Here is a 6,000-nt window from a genome sequence, read left to right as displayed (position 1 = left end):
AAGAACGCCCAAATCTGACTTCGTATGAGGAAGTTATGATTTTTCTAAGATTCGGCTTAACAGTGTACAGCCCGAAACTCGAATTTTAGTTCGAGCGGTTTTTGGCTTACGCGACCTAAATGAGAGTTGAAGGTCTCATTAATAGGAACTCAGCGGTAAAAAGACAGATGAAAACGGAGTCAGTATGAAGGAGTTATGAATTCTTCGCGGTCATTTAACAGTCTAAACGCCTCCTACTGTTAAATTTGAGATCGGTCGAGAATTAGCCGACGGAGTCTAAATGAAAGTTGTAGATCTTGATTTTACCTACGTGTGGATATAAAGAACGTCGAAAACGAAGCTCGTATGCGAAGGTTATGATTTTTCTAAGTTTGAAGGATGATACACGATAGAGGGTGACGTGGCACCACCAGAATTGGACACGTGGCACAACTAGAAGGCCACCACATGGACCAACTCGGCGAGTAGGTCCCCCCTACTCGGCGAGTCGATCAGATTCCACCCCTATAAATAGAGGTGTCGGGTTTCCTCATTTCCTCACCCCTCACCCCTCTTCTTTCTCTCTCTAAACTCTCTCTCTAAGCCCCCTAAGCCCCCTAAAAGCCTAGGTAAACCCCCTAGCACCCGAACGAGGCCCCGAGGCTCCCGGAGTCCCGAGAAAAAGGGTCTTTTGGCTCGGAAACGCTGCTCCAGTGAAGCCCGGTTTTGCGAAAAACCCGCTGTAAGTGAGCTACGCCTACGCTAGTTTTAATATAGCTTCTAATTAATTATAGTAACATTATTAGGACCTTAAAATAATTATTTGGGCTATTATTATGAGTTTTATTGAGTGTTATTTAACACTGATATAATAATAATAATAGTCAGACTATTAATTTGTCGTGGATATCGGTAAACTAAACCCTAGTGGTGTTGATACTAGGTTTTATTGAAGGAAGGTTGTTTTGAGAGTATCGAAGCGTTGTCCGAGTGCTGAGTCACCACCTTTTAGGTGAGTGCATGGTCCCTTTCATCTTACACATAGATATGAAGTATTTTATATAAACTACGTGTTATGTGTGCATATTATCTGAATACTTGCTGTCTATGCTGGATGAACGTTTTATACATGTTTTAAAGGATTTAAACTGTATACGTATTTTATATATACGAATATGTTGGGTATGATGATGGGTAGATAAATGATGAGAGATAGAAGATGACGTGAGTATACATTGGCAGCTATAGACTTAGTGCCTATGGGACAAACGCCGGTAGCTATGGACTTAGTACCTGTTAGACGTTGGTAGCTATGGATTTAGTACCTGTTGGGAATTGGTAGCTATGGACTTAGTACCTATTAGTTAGATGCTGGTAGCTAAGGATTTAGTACCTGTTGAACATTGGTAGCTATGGACTTAGTACCTATTAGATAAAGACTTGTAGCTATGGATTTAGTACCCGATGAATAGACTGTAGCAGCTATGGAATTAGTGCTTTATGAACGAACATTGGCAGCTATGGATTTAGTGCCAATCCTAGAACCCTGGAAGTAAGGGACTTCGGAATAAACGAATGAAGGATAGATGACTCTTAGGTTAAATCCTTAAAGAGTAAAGAAGATAATGGGGATGGGTAATTGGGTTGATTGTTTGATTAAACATAATAATTATATTATTGTGGGTTGAAAACCCTATGTACTCACCAGGTTTCCCAACCTGACCCACTCAGTTTATGTATATCACAGGTGATGAAATGAAGTGACATTACACTGAGAGATTTAAAGAGATGTAGATCAATAGTGCAAATAATTGTAAGTTCTGTTTATGCTTATGTTTCTGTATTAACGATGACATCCCAAACGTTTTAAGATAAATAAAAATACGTTTCTTCGAAAATGTTTTAATAACGTATTTATCGTGTTTTTCTGGGAACAAATTCCGCAACCTTTTTATAAAATGAAGTACTCTGATTTTCATAAAGCATAAACAAAATCGGTCTTTTCTGGCCGTGATTTTGGGGATGTCACAGTACCTTTCCATCAGGTCTTGGTGCATCTCAAAAGGGTAGAAGTCCTCATAGGACTTTTGGAGCTCGGCTGTCTTCGTGGCCATCATGATGCATGCCACCTTAGTAGCATCTCTCTCATGTCTCCTGAATTCAGCGATCTCCTTAGGAGTAGCAGTTGGCTCATCAAGCTCTTTTAACTCCTTATCGAGGACATATTCCTTGTCCTCATAACGAGTTACCATCCTGATGTTCCTTATCCAGTCCATGAAGTTGGAACCATCAAAGATGACTCTCCCACTAAGATTCATGAGAGAGAAAGAAGCAGTTGGGTTAGAGCCTGAAGCATTAGTGTTGGAAGACATCTGAATGAAGAAAGTAAGTTTAGATTAGATATATAGAGTCCTTAATAAGACACCCAAATGTAATATTAAGGCTAGGATCCAATCACAATATATTATACTTAGAAGAGGGATGTCGTAATCTAAGTAATAATATATTTGAAAGGTAGGTGAATGACGATTCACCAATTTCCACCACGAAAACGAAATGATTTATTAGGTTTTAATTGGATTTGAAATTCCTAGATTCTTTTGAGATTCATTGAACTTTTCAATGGCATTTTTCAATCTCGATTGTGCCCTTCAAGTTTTGTGACTGGGATGCCGAGGATCACAAAACAAGGTGTGAATAACCATGCTAATTCACTTGGTACCCTTAATATTATCACCTAATCAATGTGTCGGTTAACTAGACACACTCCATTGATCTATGACAAACATTAAGTCACCCTTCGTGATCCTTACTAGTCCAAGTTAGTGTGCCGGTTAACCATACACACTCCACCAACAATTTAGTAAGGTACAAAGTGTGAATACCATGGATTAGCACCATGTTCACATTTTTCCTAAAGTAACTAAGATTGGGAATTAAATAAAAGATTTAGTTACTTTATAATATTCATCATACTTAATGAGAATTTATAAGTCTTTATCTTACCCGTTCGGCTAACGACCCTCCACCAATCAAGCAAGAGGTGGGTGAGAGTACACACCCATTAAGTCTCCATTTTATAGGCAACAACCTTATACCCACCTTATAGACCGGCTTCGTGAATGAGGCCTACTAACGGTAAAACGACTTGTTCTTATACATATATATAATAATTAACCATTAATGTTATAAATAATATAAGTGTTGAATTTTAACTTTTAAAATTCTAAGTGTTGGAATTAAAGTTTATTAAAGTGTGTGAAACTTTTCCAAATTCCAAAACTTGAGGACAAGTTTTGTAACTCTTCAAAACTTTTCATTTCATAACTTATGAATTAAAGGTTCATAAAATGAAGACTCTTCATATTATGTAACTTATGTGTTTTTAATGTGTGTTAAAGAAAAGTGACCGTTGGATATCCATAACTTGAGCACAAATTATGGACTCCATTAAAACACATAAATGATCAAGAATTAATCCTAAACAATTCAGCAAATAATTCCTATCATCTTCTAAATTCATAAGAACATGAACATGATTATCAAAGTTTCAAAAAATTATATGAACACATACAAAGCATGAAATTTTGATATATGCTATTGTAAATGGATTAGAACAACCATTACACAGACTAAAATAAGTTTTAAAACATCAAAACAGTTTAGGGTAAAGTTTCTAGTCCATTTCCAGCAGCAAAAGTCGAAAATCTGCATTCTGAACCTTCTACTCGCCGAGTGCACGAACCTACTCGGCGAGTAAGATGAATTTTGCCTTGGACTCGGCGAGTCCATCATGCAGACAACAAAAATTTCGACTTTTCTCACTATTTTGCATCAAGTATCAAACAAGCAAGCCTAGGCTCTGATACCACTGTTGGGTTTTGAGCAATTTAACACTTCCTAAGTGTGCATGCAACCCTAATAAACCTTGGATCTATGTTTGTCTAAATACATGCAAAAAAATAATTTTCCAAGGTTCATAACCTATCTAACATGGCATGGGGTACTTTTAAACATAAAAGAATTAGATGAGATTACATAGCTTTTTGATGAGTTTGATTCTTAAGGAGTTTGAGGGCCAAGCACCAATAGTGTGAATGCCTCAAATGGAATCACAAATCACCACAAACTCTTGGAAAACTTTGAGAGAGTGTAGACACACTACAATTTTTGGCCACACATAAACATAAACACTAGTGGCTATTTCATGCAACAAAAGCATGCTTATATAGTGTACATGATTAGGGTGAAACCCTAATAACCCATGACCTTTCCTTTTCCAAGGATCCATGGGTTAAAAGCTCCATGGATCATCCATGGACTTCAATACAAGCCTAGCCCATTAACAAATGAGTGTTAGCCCACACCATATAAAACCAATAGCCCACAATCTAATTAGTCTTCCTTTTAATCTCTAAATTAATTCATAATTAATTTAAGACTAAGACTAATTAAATAACATGACTTCATATTAATATATTATAACTTATAATATATTAATAATCATATGTGTATAACTCTCATAAAATTATCCATAAATAGTTTGGATGAAATGCAACCCAAATGGACCATGCCGGGTCGGGTCAAGTATATATCAAATAAGTTATGGACTTAGACACCTTATCCAACAACTATACCCTACAACTCTAAAGTCATCACTCCCACCGAGGGTAAGGACCCAGTCCTTAGTCCTCCGTAGGTACTTGAGGATATTCTTTACCACAGTCCAGTGTGCCTTGCCAAGGTTCCCCTGATAACTGCTAACCATGCTCAGAGCAAAGGCTACATCAGGTCGAGTACACGTCATAGCATATATGATCGATCTTACAGCCGAAGCATAAGGTATTCGGCTCATTTCTACTATCTCAGCCTCAGTGCTAGGGCTTTGTGTCTTACTCAATCTGGCGTTACTCTGGATAGGTAACTCTCCTTTCTTGGAGTCCTACATGCTGAATCTCTTCAGCACCTTATCCAAGTAGGTACTCTGACTAAGTCCAATTAGTCTTTTACTCCGATCTCTCAAGATCCTTATCCCTAGAATATAGGCAGCTTCACCAAGGTCCTACATAGCGAAACACTTCCCAAGCCAGGACTTTACTTCCTGCAGGGTTGGGATGTCGTTTCCTATGAGTAGTATGTCATCCACATATAATACTAAAAAGCTAACTATACTCCCACTAGCCTTGACATACACACAAGATTCATCTTCACTCCTAGAAAAGCCAAATTCCTTGACCTTTTCATCAAAGCAAAGATTCCATCTGCGAGGTGCTTGCTTTAATCCATAAATGGATTTCTCAAGCTTACACACTCTATTAGGTTACTCGTTGATGATAAAACCTTATGGCAGACTCATGTAAACATCTTCAGGAAACTTTCCATTAAGGAAAGTGGTTTTGACATCCATTTGCCAAATTTCATAGTCATGAAATGCAGCTATGGCTAACATAACCCTAATAGACTGAATCTTTGCTAATGGAGAAAAGGTCTCATCATAATCCACTCCAGGAATTTGAGAGAAGCCCTTTGCAACCAGTCGAGCCTTATAAGTGTGTACATTACCATCCATGTCGGTCTTCTTCTTGAAGATCCATTTGCACCCTACAGTCTTACGACCTGGTACATTCTCAACCAACTTCCAAACTTGATTGTCATACATGGATTGTATCTCGCTATCCATAGCCTCTTTCCATTTAGCAGACTCGGGGCCTGCTATGGCTTCCTCGTAGGTGTTAGGGTCATCGAGACCTACTAGTGTCCCATCACTAATAAGCCTCTCACGTTCTGCAGTAATATGGAAACCATAGTAATGCTCAGGTGCACTCCTAACTCTCGTGGAATGCCTCAGAGGTACAGATTCATCAATTAGCTCAACACGAGTTTCCTCCTCAAGTTGAGGGCTAGTGTTTGAAGTTCCTTCACCATTTGACTCTTGAATTTCTTCAAGATCAATTTGCCTCCCACTATCTCCTTGGCTTATAAACTCTCTTTCTCGAAAGACTCCTCTTCTTGCTACAAAGA

The sequence above is a fragment of the Lactuca saligna genome, chromosome 8 (genome assembly GCF_052625555.1).
Source record: "Lactuca saligna cultivar CGN05327 chromosome 8, ASM5262555v1, whole genome shotgun sequence".
NCBI classification, from domain to species: domain Eukaryota; kingdom Viridiplantae; phylum Streptophyta; class Magnoliopsida; order Asterales; family Asteraceae; genus Lactuca; species Lactuca saligna.
Note: the sequence above shows the minus strand (reverse complement) of the source record.